This window comes from Stegodyphus dumicola, chromosome 7 (assembly GCF_044657685.1).
Source record: "Stegodyphus dumicola isolate Sdum_Otavi_A_Nest chromosome 7, ASM4465768v1".
NCBI lineage: Eukaryota > Metazoa > Arthropoda > Arachnida > Araneae > Eresidae > Stegodyphus > Stegodyphus dumicola.
In genome coordinates this window covers 14,922,072-14,936,780 of record NC_140774.1, presented here as the reverse complement: position 1 = coordinate 14,936,780, position 14,709 = coordinate 14,922,072, and the positions used below count along the sequence as shown (strand labels likewise).

The 14,709-nt window shown below is 34.3% G+C and overlaps 1 pseudogene across 1 annotated transcript in view; it reads right to left on the bottom strand.

The window, feature by feature from the left end:
- Window positions 1–14,709, bottom strand: part of LOC118185076 (neuropeptide SIFamide receptor pseudogene) — a 74,658-nt pseudogene that overhangs the window by 28,511 nt on the left and 31,438 nt on the right. The window contains exon 2 of the transcript XR_015042378.1: window positions 878–977. The product of XR_015042378.1 is annotated as a neuropeptide SIFamide receptor pseudogene (transcript). The remainder of the gene's footprint in view (window positions 1–877; window positions 978–14,709) is intronic.

Here is a 14,709-nt window from a genome sequence, read left to right as displayed (position 1 = left end):
ATTATGCCTCACCAAATGAAACCATGGATGACTGTGTTCTTCTCTCTCTCTAAATGCACCGATATCGGCGTCCATTAGAATGTTGCATGAGAACTATGGTTTTACTTGTTGCGTGTCGTTGGTTTATACTCATGCGTAGGACAAGATACAGATCATCTAACGCTGAGTTTACTTACGTCAAGGACTGAACTATTCGATATTTCTGTCGTTCGAAATGCTGTACTAGCTCATGACACATTTTTGAGAGCAATCTCGAAATCTTCATCCGTACACATCCGCACTCTAATCTACCACCTTTCCATTGATTTAATCTTAAGGAAAAGAAAACTGTCAACAAAACTACCTTATGAACGTATGGTACATGACAGTAGCTCAATGTCCTCAAACCGATGTGCAATTTTTTCCATTGAAATGCTGAATTTATTTCTGTGTAGTACTTTATATCCTTTTAACCGGCCCACAGTACCCCAAGTTGCATACAAATACACACCCGAACCTTACATAAATTTAGTAATAACTAATTTTAGACTTCTAATTTGTCTTCTGATAAACTCTGCTTGCTCATTCGGTATTATATTAATTTTCCCACTTCGTCTTTAATTTTTCGCAGACCATTGATAATATCAAATATGCATCTTTTTTATACATTCAAAATTTTGTTCACATATGAATTTCTTCTTAATCTTCAATCCTCTAATACCTAGCCTTATCTCCTAAAAAGCATTTAAATTTCATCTAACATGGATTTCCCGAAGCTTCTTATATTAATTCTGGAAGAGCATTCTAATTTTTCAAAATTTATTACATAAACATAGATTTAATTATCTACACATTGATAGGAAATGTTTGCTTGTATTAATAAAGATATATTATTTACCTATCCACTGAAATTGACACTAAAGTGTTGACTGAAGCGCAGACAGACACTCCTTGAAGATACGCCACGGCTTTGCATAAGAACAAACCGAGGATCCAAGCTATACAGAAAAATCACTTATGTTTCACATCAACTTGAGAGATGCAACTGAATTACCAGTGTTAAGTTTATTATGTACACATTTTATTTGTGAGAAGAAAAACATAATTCTAAAATATCACTTATTTTTACAAGTATATTTTTCAAAATAATAAAATGTTAACTACAATATATATTTTATCTATATATTATCTATATTTTATCTATCTATATATATATATAATAATCTATATATTAAATCCAATGTATTTTATTGCTAATATGCATTTAGATATCAATGGCATACATGTACACAGTGATTCGCTAAAGCATGTACAAACTTCTTGAATATGCAAGTTACTTAGATGAATTAGGAATAGATAGTAGTGCTGGGTCAGATACGCAATCGAGAGAAATGAAAGGGAACTAGTAAAACGTCCGAACAGCAAAAAACTCATTCCAAAACTATCTGCAGATGCAGTATGATGGAATGTGTCACATTAACCTAAGCTCCTGTACCGAAAGTGTTAAATGATGAGGCGTATTCTGAACTACCAGATTTTGCACGGCTACATCAAAGATTATATGGAATGAGCTTTTATGACAGATGTGCCATTAATTGGGGAAGAAAGGCAAACCTTCTTGAAGTCGAAGAGTTGGTGCTTCGTTATACAGAAGACAATCCAAGCGTTAGCATAACAGCAATCGTTACTCACTTCTGTCTTCCTCAAATTACTCTCAGGAATATGATGCTTGCATTATTGATGTAGTATGGATCAATTGCATTTGAAACAGTATGTGGCGTTCTCCTTCTTCCCTACTTCCGTCTTATTCTAGATAAGGCATACATCACCAGAGAAGGTTTTTCATAATTAACACCGGTTTCATGTTAGCGTTTAATACAGCATTATGGGGGGATCACTTAATAAGCACATATCTTGCCTCGTCTCCAGCATAAAAAATATAATGACTGTACAGTAATACCAAGCCATTTGATTTCTGACTTTCAAAAGACAATAATGCATCAGATATGTTTGTCTCATCCATTGGCCTGCACGACCGCTGTACTTATCCTTCTTGGATACCTTCTTCTGAGATCACATGAAAGGTCTGGTGTACGACGCACTCGGTAACAGTGAAGAGGATCATGCCACAGGTATCTGCGAAGCTGTGTGCGTCTGAGAAAGGCTGTGAATATTTCAAAACATCCCTGATTAAATGCGACGCCTATGTCAGATTTATGTTACAGTTGGAGCATTAATACTTGATCCCGATCCTCAGATGAATAAGGTTTTCAGTGACTTAATCCTCTCTGAAGTTTTTGCACGCAGAAGCTAATCACTTTATATATGTGACGAACCATGTGGTTAATTAGAACATGATGATGGGACTGATATGTAAAAACGTAGCTGTAATCATGGCTAGCTAATAAAGTTCTTTATTTTAGGCATCATTCGGGAAATAAAATACAATAAAACATTAATACAAGCAGAGGTTTCACATACTGACTAATTATACTGACCAGATAGTGTAGAACACGGAATTACTTATTACCTGCTACAAAGGTTACTTTTCTTACACTTCCGGAAAGAAAAACAAAATATGTTGATAAAAAAAACACAAGATTTAATGAAATATTGAGTAAACGTGTTTTCCCTGAAATAAAGAAGAGCAGTTTTAATACGTAACATATTTTCCTCTTGCTTGAATATATAATTGCCTCTCCGCTCTTCAGTCATGTCTGAAGATAACACATTAAAGTTATATTACACAACACATTAGAGCTTATTCGTTAAAACGCTGCAGTTCATTTAAGCATGTTGGAAGGAGACATAAAGCAGCTACCGCTTAATCCTTATATTCTAAATTGGATTGAGATTTGGTGATCAGTTTGCCTTTCAATTCAATGTTGAATACACGTTTCTTAAAGATATTGGGTGATTACATGCAATATGAAAACGGGTATTACCGTCCATTGAAAAAGGGTTATGACCAACTGCGGCCACATTAGATCTTACCTAATGATTGAGGATGCCATTCCTACATGTTTGAGCAGCAGGAAATCCACAGGAAACAAATATAGGCCAGTGTGATTGAATAACTGATGCGTGCCCGAACGAGGATATTTCCATCTCTATAGGCATATCATATTCAACAACGTTCGACTAGCTCCATGCCCTCTCCAGACGACACGTCCAACAGTTTTCGACTATCTCGCTGCATTTTATTCCTCACTTTTGTTCAGATTGCACTGTAGGTAACACCTGGAGACAAATCTGTGAAGGATACTGAGACTTGACAAGCTCTTGTTACTCTGCCCTATGTGAAAGAGTGAATGGAATACAGACAGTGTGTCTTTTGGTACATTATCTTATCCATATGCAATCTCCTCCTCACACCAGACACAGATATTCTTCTTTTGTGTTTACAGAATCATCTGCAACAAACTGAGACACCGCCGTTCTTTGTTGTTTACTAACTGAATGAGTCAGGAAACGGTTCTCAAGAGTTATCACCGGTGGTGTACCTCAAATGTTTCATCTCGAAAATGTGCATTTGCCAAAAATATGCTTCTGTAGTTCATCAACGACAGTAGGACTGACATTTAGCTGCCACATCGCTTGAGCCTGTGACAAGGCCATTTCTATTCTGTCAGCTGTTCTTCAATGTAGAGAATCACGTGACATCCTTTACATCCTTATCTAAAATCATAGGGACTATATAGGAACATAAATGGGAACTTTCTTTATGCCTGTAACGCATTTCTGTTAATTACTGTAAATATATAAACTTATGAATATAAGATGAAATGTAAGTAAATAAAAATTTTAATTTTAATTTGCAATATTCCTTAAACTCTTTATTTTTGGGGATTATATTGTCTTTCCATCCTGAAATAGTAAACGCTGAGGATAAGTCTTTCTGAAATACATCACATCGAATTCCTCGCGTGGTTCTTATATAATGTTCTTATATAATATTCCTCGCGTGGTTCTTATATAATGTTCTTGACGCAGATACTTACATAACGCTCCTATTAATAACAGTTTCAGCGTCGGGAACTGAAACCTAATAGTAGACAAGGCAGATATCGGTAACTAAATCTTTCTACATCACCTATTCGTCTTATATATATATGTCGCCTTCTCTATCTCGCTTCCCTCCTGTTAACTTGCTTGCTTTCTGCTACTGCGTTTTTTTTTACTCAGTCAAAATTAATTGTTATAACAGTGAAGAACGATTAGTGTTATATAATTCGAGTTAAAAATGAGCTACTCAGTAAATGAAAAAAATGTGTTAACTTGCCCATGAATGCAACTACCGCTAATGCATCAACATATGTTTTTAGCATGGAAGTTATTTCATGTATATGTTACCATGAAAGACCAAAATACGAGAATGTCAATAAATATGAAACACGCCCTTAAAAGATCGAATATTTGTTCATATTCTTACACATTTGGACCATAACCAGTGTAAGTTAACAAGCATACATATACTCGTGTGGAGGCCAAAAGGAGAAGACAGGCAGAAAAGCATCGTAAAAGCAAGGTTTGGTTTGGTTTAGTTTATTATGGTTCAGGTTCCTTATCAGGTTCTCTATCTAAAGTAAACTGGCTCGTATACGCGTTACGCATAGGGTAAACCACGAAAACGCTCATGCAGCCAGCCCTTTCGCCTGGATTCGAAGCCAGGTAACAGCAAGGGACTCTTTTGCAATTCAAAGTATCATTACAGTTTAAGTTGTTACAATAAAAGAAGTTGTATAATGTCAATCCCATAATTAAGTAAGTTTATTATTGGTGTTATTTTCTTCTCTCATTTATTGTTCGCTTGTACTCAGTTCAACAGTTAATTTACATGTTCCCTTATTTTACCTTTCTTCTATTTTGACATATATCAAAACGTGTTAATAGAAAATATGATTCAAAAACGTAAAACAAAAAAAAAATTATTCAAAATTTCACCATCAGTGTCTGGTTAATGTCGACATTTGCTGGTGAAAGTGAGAAATACGGATACACCAAGCGACAATGTGATTATTGACTTTCACCGGAGAATGTCGACATACTGCAGATTTCGGTGGTCTTTCACGGTAACATATGTATATATGTGTGTGTATGTGCATTTAATTACCACCATACATTTTAGAGATAAAAAATAAATAATAATATACAGATGTAAAAATTGCCTTTATTAATAAAATCATTATTATTTATTTACTTGTATAAAGATAATAATCAGTTATAAAGTAAAGGAATAACTAATAAATAACTAGAAGAATTATAATTATATATACTTACATTCCGTAAATTTCTTTCTCAGATATAATAATAGTGAGCAATATTGAATGAAACATAAAAATACCTTCTTGCAGTTTTAAACATCAGATTATGTCTTTGTAGTTCAATATACATAATGTCTAATTTTTTAGTATGAGCTCTCAAATTACGAATTATATTTAAAGAATAATGTCCTGTCAATAAGAATTATATGGTAAAAATCAGTTGCCTGGAATATTGATTTAGTATAAATAAACCCGAGACGGGGAAAGAAAAAGGGACACTAATAAAATATTAAATTTAATTAATAATAGATAATCATTAGAGCCGCTAGTCTGATATCTTAGAAGAGAACACTATGCTTGCGTTTTCTTAAGGACTTTAGAACTTCAAGTTTTTAATTGTAAATTATAGCTGAAACAATCTAATAAATCAAAGATACTCCATCCCATAACGTAAAATCACTGCTCCTGAATTAATATTAAATCATGAGTAACAGAGTAGGTTGTACAATTATCAGTAGTCTTCGGCTTTATCTAACTCGCCCCAGCAGCTTGCAGTATTAAAAGACTTAAGAGATAGGCTATACTGAGTAGATAAAGATCTCTACTGGGATAGATTACCAGCGATTCAACACGCAAGCCGCGTCAGGTTATTGTTCTTTTCGCATGCGAACTAAATATACTTAGAACATCCTCCATATTCACATAGCTCTGGTGCCTTTCCCACAGTTTAATATGCGTTTTGCAGCAATTAAATAAAACAAATAATCCCCTCCTTTATAAAATTCTTCCACAACGGCAACCCTCTATAGATAGATATGTATCCTCGGAGGTAATCTGTACTTATAAGGTAACGTAATCTAGCCCCAAAATCCATCCAAAATTAGTCATAAATATGAAGAATTTGGAATTCTAGTACGTTCTGTATCAGATATTTAAAACAGAATTTATTAAATTAATACTATAATAAAATTTTAACTATTTGGTATTGAAATGGATGTTAATTATTCATTAACTATAATAATTTGCTTTGATTTTAATGTTCAATGAAATGAGATACATTATAGCTGAAATACTATTAATTACACGTACCGTATTTACGCGAATCTAATGCGCATCGTTTTTGGCCAAATGTAGTACTCAAAATTGGGGGTGCGCATTAGATTCGATGGCGCATTAGATTCGAGTGCAAAGTTCGCCGATGACGTCAGCAGTTCGCCGATGACGTCAACCGAATTTAAATCGTAACAATGGATTACTGTATTTCTCGACTACATTTACCGTTACATTTATCGTTGACACATTATTGCATACTGCAGAGTACGTAGTCACGAAATGGAGGGCAAGCAGAGAAGAATGTCATATGGCGCTACTTTCAAACGTAAAGTAATTCTTTATCTTGAAAGAAATGGCAATAGAAAGGCTGGGAGAGAGTTCAACGTAGCTGAGAGCAATGTTCGCTTGTGGCGGCAACAGAAATTGGCACTGTTTGCAACTAAAACTAGTAGAAAGAAATTCACTGGCCCTCGCAAAGGAAGACACCCTAAAATTGAAGAAAAAGTTTTGGAATTTGTACGTGAAAGGAGGAAGAATGGACAACCTGTGACTAGCGACACTATAAGAAATAACGCAAAAGAGGAGGCTGAAGTTCTTGGAATACCGAAACGAGAGTTTAAAGCTAGCCGTCGATGGGTGGATCGGTTTATGAAGCGGATGGGCTTATTTCTAAGACGCCGTACAACAATATGCCAAAAGCTTCCTGCAGATTTTGAAGGAAAACTGCTAACATTTTAGCGGTATATCACACTTCGGAAGCGGTAGGTCACAATTCGGAAGGAAAAGAATTTTTCAATGGGGCAAATTGGCAACGCTGACGAGACGCTAATTTGGTTTGATATGCCTCGTAACTACACCATTACGGAGAAGGGGACTAAAAAAGTTATCATCAAAATAGTGAATAAAGACGTTTACTATTAATCACTGATTGTAGAAACTGTTAGCTAGATTAAAATGTTACCATTTATTTCATGTTCATACTTTACGATATGTACCGTATATACGGTAGTGGTAATTAACAATGATTGTTTCACATAACAATAGCCCACTAATAGGTAAATTCTATGTTCTGTTACTTTATGTATAAATCCATTGTTGTATAAAATATGGTATCTAAATTTAAATAAAATTATCATACCATTGATTGATAGTTTATATACAAATCCATTGTTGTATAAAATAAGATTCAATAAATTCCTCATACCATTGATGCGCATTACATTCGCCGACAAACAATTTTTTTATTATTTAAAGTTTTAAAATGGGGATGCGCATTAGATTCGATGGCGCATTAGATTCGCATAAATACGGTATATTACACGTATATTTTAATTTTATTCATACTATATACGGAAAATCATCAAAACAGAAAATCATCATTGGGCATTCATACTATATACACGGTACTACCGAATGTTTTATTTATGGACCTGACGTATTAACATCTTTTTCTTTTCCATCTTTAATTTGAAATTTAACGAGGGCTGAAAGTATTTTAAGGAAATGCTACCTAGAGGAATGTAATGCATAGGGATCTAAGAAACTTTTAAAATACAATGTAAAATTTAAACACAGTCATATCCTGTGTGACAAACATTGACTCCATATGGAAAATTTGGGATATCTGGAGTCATTCCTTCAGATATCCCAAATTATCGCCCAATCTAGTGTCCTTCAGATATCCCCCAATCCAGTGTCGATTAAAAACTTTAATCTTTCGAGTTTGATTTTTCTTGTTAAATAAATGCAATGAGAGGCTTCTGTGATTTAATGAAATTTATAATTTTGTTGAAATTATATGTTCAGATAATATTTTAATAATTCTTAAGTTCTCAAACCATAGGAATACATTATTAATATTCTCGTGAACTTTATTGCTTTAGAATCATAACTTAATAATATAACATTCATCACAATATTACAAATGAGCATATTACGAATGCCAATACTGAAGTATGCCAGCACTTTTTTCTAGAACTCCAAACTTACATACAAATGAAAACATTCCGCCATTCCTTCTGCATACGCTTTCGGAATATAATCCCCAAATTTCTAATTAAATATCTCGGCCAGGTTTTGTCGAATGACAGTCTCTCTATTTTTGTTTAATTTTTTGTAATTACAAATGTTTATTGGACTTAAGTATGAGTAACGGAGGAAAAAGTTAAAAAAAAAGGTATAAAAAGTTTAAAAAAAACAAAGTTAAACGTTTTAAAAAATATAAAAAACAAAGTTAAAAAGTATATAAAAACAAAGTTAAAAGCATATAAAAACAAAGTTAAAAAAGTTTAAAAAGTATAAAAAAACAAAGTTAAAAAAGTTTAAAAAGTATAAAAAAACAAAGTTAAAAGTATATAAAAACGAAGTTAAAAAAAGTTTAAAAAGTATAAAAAATTTCATTTTCTAATACTTATGAAATTGATTTTTTTTAATTTTAAAAAGCCCAGATATTAATATTAGCGTCATTTAAAATACAGAGGGAGTTTACATATTTTTAGATTTCGAGGCCGTTTGATTTATACTTAAAATATAAAGAGCAATTTTTTAAATGTTCGATCCAATAGTGCTTTTTTACTATAAATATTCATCACGATTTTCATAATAGAAGGGCTTTTCGTAAAATTTCAAAAGCATCCATTTCCAGTCTTTTCCACTACTTCTGACGTCTATCAATCCTGGTGGGTTTGCGCTTAGAAGCAGCTCTTTTCAAGAGACGAAATGTAAAATAGTTCATCAGTGAAACGACAGGGATTTTGGAGAAAAACAATAAAAAGGTTAATATGCAATACACATGTATCAGTCTTTATTTTTTCAAGGAATGCAATGGTACCTTTAAAGGAATGACTCGTTGCTTTGCCCCGGTAAGTTTCATTCTTTGAAAATCACTGGGATAAAGAAATGGAATTCCTTTTGTACATATCAGACATAAAGCTTTCTCTTGATAGTACGTTGAGTTGGTTTTAACATTGTTTCCCACTTTTCATATTTTAAATTTCCAAATGTCAAAGAATCAAGCGAGAATCACAAAATCCTTAATGAACCTTTCTTTGCATTGACGGAACCAGGCTTCTACAATTGTGTTCCTCGTTTTCGGCAATAATTTTTTTTTTTTTTTTTTTTTTTTGTTGCAGTCACTTACAGTGACCTTTGATGAAGCATAGGATTCTATGCTTAACCCAGGGTCACAATGTATTTCCATTTATCTCCTGATCAATTGTTTTCGTTCATCCATCGTCTACAAATTGTTCCGCGTTGAGCTGCATGCCTCGGCAAAAAATGTCATAAACGTAAGTGTTTTTAGCTTTTTTAAGTTTTAAATCTGTTTAGCCCTAAGGGTCAATTTTCCCAGAAGGGCAATTAATTTCGTTTTGGCATTTTGCGTCCACTATGAAACGGTATTTCACTTTTCAAACTATTGCCACAAAATATTAGAAACCTGCATTATATTTAAAGAAATTAAATAATGAAGAATCTACATTAATACACTGACTACCAATAAGTATTTGGACACCTGTGATAGAAAAGAAAAACTAACTATATTCAAAATCAATAGTTGATAGAGCCTCCACGAGAGGTAATTACAGAATGGACCCTCCGGGGCATAATTTCTACAAGTCTTTGTATGACAGCTAGTGGTATTTTCTTCCACTCGGCTTGGAAAAGACATAGAAATTACTTCACCGATTTTGCACGGGTAGTGCACCCCTGAATTCGGCGATGCAACCCGTCCCAGAGATTCTCGACAGGGTTCAGGTCTGGACTCTGCGCAGGCCAGTCCATTCGATGAACTCCATTGGCACCATACCAAGCCTTGTTTAACGTCAAAACATGACAACTGGCATTGTCGTCCTGAAAGTAACAGGGGTCCAACCCGTAAATCTGCCACAACGTAGAAAGCACATTGTCATTCAAAATAGAGCAGTAGGCATCGGAGTTGAGCTTACCATGAATGGGGACCAAAGGTCCCAGCCCATACCAGGAGAAACACCTCCAGACCATAATTCCACCTCCGCCGAACTTGACTGTTGGCACAATGCATTCTGGCAGGAGACGTTCTCCAGGTAGACGCCAGACCCACACCCTGCCATCCGAACGGTAAAGGGTGAACCTTGATTCGTAACACCAAAGAACCAGTTTCCACTGATCTACGCTCCAATTTCGATGGGCTTTGCACCACATTAACCGAGCAGCGCGGTTGGACTTTGTGATCAAAGGCTTATGGGCAGCAGCACGGCCATGAAAACTAAGCAGATGTGCTTCCTTACGGATGGTATTCATTGAAACAATACTCCCGAATGCCTGTTGAAACTCTTAGCGGATGAGGGCCATCGGTTGGGTGCGGTTCTTCCGAATTTCTCTGGACAGCACTCGTCGGTCTCTATCTCCCAGTTTCGTTGGTCTGCCGACTAGGGGCACATGCCGACAATCACCGCTCACCTTCCACTTCTTAATAACATAGGCCACTGTCGATTTTGGATACTTCAGATCCCTAGATATGTTCCTAAGGTCGGCCACATTTTCGATACCCGATAATTATACCTTTCCCGAAATGAGAGAGCTCCGAACTGTGAGGCATCTTGCATGCGCCTAAAGCCGATGCTGTTTCCTACACGATATATACCGGGGGAGTCCGTGACGTACCTTAGGACTACGGATATCGTCATTTGCATGGGTGTCCAAATACTTATTTATAGTAATTGTATATGTATGATTCTCGTATTGTGAAAAATGAGCGGTAACCTAGAGACATCAAATTTTGAATAAGGTAGGCCTGAGTAGGGCACTTTAATTTTATATATATATATAAATTTATCATTGCTACAGGTGAGTTTAAAGAATCGAAAGTGATTTCTACGTCGGCGGAGGCTCTCTTGTTACCCAATTTAACTTTAACGGAACAGAATACTTGGAAACAGAATGTAATTTTTCGAGCATTCGTTTAGAATCTTCTTTCCGTGTAGAAATAACGATTGACGGTTTTTGCCTTTCAGATTAATTTTGGTTATTTTACAGCTAGAAATTTTAATAACAGGCATTTTACAACGTTTTTGAATAACAGAATAGAATTTTTTTTTCCAGAAAGCGAAAAAACAGATCCTTCAATCCACAACATTTTTTACAGGAGGATTTTTTGAAAAAAGAATAAATTCAAACGTAACAGATGGGATTTCTAATTTCAAATAATAAACTGTTGCCAGAAATTTTTATTACAAAATATTTTTTTTTATTTTACTTGTTTATGTAAAAATGTTTTTCCTAAAAATAAGTAAACACCTTCTGTAATCCTGTACTTGAAAGTACATGTCTATAACCAACGGTTGCGAAAACAAAGAGAGCGTAAGGACGTTTGTGAATAATGTGTATAAGCCGAATTTTTTATTTTCTTAAATTAGAAACTGTTAACTAATGAATTACTTATTTCTTCTTATTGCCTGAATATTAACTCAAATCTTTCTATGTAAGTATTTAAAAATATCGAATTGAAAGAATAGAGGCTTCCGTCTAAGAAAAACATATTAATTATTGGCATCGCAAATGATTTTTAATTGTCTAATCATTGAACAACATTAGATGACTAAACTAGTAACTTTACTATTAACAAAGAAATAATAAATGGTTAGAGGATTATAGTATTTGTTTACCTTAAAATCCAGAAACCCTACACAGTTTCGACAAAAGTGTTTTAAAGGTTTAACGGGAGGAAACATCAAATTTCCGAGTTCAGTAATTCCTTTGAGTGTCTTAAGCTACGAAACATTTTCCGTACTTAGAACAGGATTAAGACATTTTCATTTTCTCTAGTATTGTCCAGAATCAAATGTCTTTCATTTACTTCATCATGAAAACTTTTCTTTGCTTAAATATTATTCGTGATCCAGAAAGGTCCAAATAAAGTTCTTTGTGAGCAATGGTTATATCTAGATGATTTTAAAATAAATATGTTGATACAAACCCTCATCGTATTCGGATAAAAAAAAGATCCTTTTGCCCATGCTTTTTCGTATATTTCATCATCGAGTAAGTCTATGGCCTGAACTGTGTAAACCAAACGCACAAAACTTCACTTTTTCAAAATCACATTTTTCAAAGTTTTTCTTTATTTCAGTCCACACTCCGTAACAGTTGCAGCACATTTTTCTGCTTCTATTCACTTCTTTTTACAGTCTCTTTCTGTCACCCGTCCAACGCGAAAGTCGTCAACTAACTTCTGTATTGTCTTTCTTTTTTCTAGTCTCTTGATTGCATCAAGTTTTAGTTTCCTAGAAAAAGCATTTATCGCTTTTCGTCTCCATTCTTCCTACAGACAGTTCAACAAACTGTGAGAATTTAATATTGCTGCGTGCGTACGGATTCGTAACAGATTCAATCCACGCAGGTCCGAATACAGGTTAATAAAATTTATTTTTAGCAAAGCAAATATTTCAGACATCTCGAATTTTCCATAGAAATATTCCTACCAGTTTTCACAGTATCGCACAGTACAATCAGTAATTACACTTCAAACTACTAAGAACGTTAAACACAATGCAATGGAAAACGCATCTAAAGAGAAAGCTAATCCGATCTCACGCTGAATTAACTACTCGCAACTATAACAACTAAACAACAACTAAGAATAGATGCTGTCTCTCCGGCCTTACATATTTTTCAACCGACCGCCGAGATATTTCTAGTACTTTCTGTTTCTCGAAATTACTGTAAAGCAATATTAGGGGGGAATTAGGTTACAGCTAACACAGTGGTCAATTACATTTATTCAATTTCAATACTTATTACAGCGATACAGGTGACAGAGGACGGAGACGCCTACTGACTTCCAGAGGTAAGAAGGCATGTGTCCCATGTCCTCTACTATCTAGCGGCAACAACTCCCTGGAGCTGTAAGATGCCGCCTCGGGAGTTAATTCAGATCTTTAGTTGAAAAGTGGGTTACATTGCCATACACGAGCGTTAGTTTTTTACAAATAATTACGGTGATAGAGTGACCGGAGCAAAATGCGGCCAAATGGTTGCCAAGTTCGGCAATTTATCGCCAAATTTGTTGACAAAGTTGCCAAAATCGTTATCTTCAAATTACCGAGATACCCATTTACTCAATGTTAAATGCTCTTGCCCCTGAATTCTTATTTTTCCGGCAGCGCTTCTCTCTTTAAATTTTTCGATTTGCATTACACAGAAAAATACAATTTCACATACAACTGCACTAAAATAATCTATATATGTGCAAAATTCGTAACGATATTTACTTAGCTTGTTTTCAGAAGTCTAACTTTCTGCACTGCTACTGTACTTCGATGCCCCGCAAAATATGTTTCTAAAATTCAATTTGTAAAGTGTATTTGTAATGAGCAACGTTCTAAGCGTATGTTTTGTTGTAAAGTAATTTGAATACCTGAAATAATATAATAGTTCTATAAATCATGCTCTGAGTGACATAATACCTTACACAATGTTATTTGATATATTTCCTGTTGCTAGAACGCTAGACAAAACCACCTAAAATATTAGTAGATTGATGGTGTCTCCATTTACCGTCAACTGTACTTAATTAAACCTAAATTTTAATTTTTAAGCACCAAGACAATGCTTGTCAAATTCAAATCAGACATTGCACCGCCGTCAGAAGCATTACTACCAGGAGGAAAATTAGGCAAATAAGAACTGTCTTAGTTTTTAGTGAAAAAGAGTGCGCTTGAAGCCGTTAATAGTTTATTAATTTTGCTTTCTTTCAAATGAATTATCGTAAATTTAGCGTCTTTTTAAGAGGGTTAGGGGAGGTGTCAGTATCGTGTTATATCGAATTACCATTCATTGGGGTAGCGTGTAGATTTTGTGTCCATTTGTGCAGAACAATAAGACATGTAATTTCTGGAATGTTGGTAGTTAATTAGTGATAATTTTATTTTGAATTTTATGTTCTGACCTTTTTTCATGTATGTATTTAAAAGAAATTTCAGATGTTCCAAAACGCATATTTACAGTAGATAATTAAAAAAATGTATATCACTTTTTAATACAAAACATTCATTCTGATTGAAAAACAGTGCAATTAGGATTAAAAATTTAGTTTAAAAAACCACAGGGGAAAACAATAATCAATATATTAATCAGCAGAAAAACAACGTTAACAATTTACTTCTGTTTTTCAAGCAGTTTAATCTTTAGAATAAACTCATTAAATTATGTAAATTAAATCAGTATTAAAAATACACGGCAAATAACTTTATTAAAAATGAAGAAATTAAGTTACGAATGGCATTAAAGGACAATATTTTTGAAAAAGAACCTTTTTAATGGAGCTTGTAGACGTCATTTGCTATCACTACCTGTGGTTCCAAGAGCTTTTGTCTCCTTTTTGTATTTTCAGTTAAACGTTTTCCCTTTTTATGGTGATAGTCGTGGTTTGCGACTG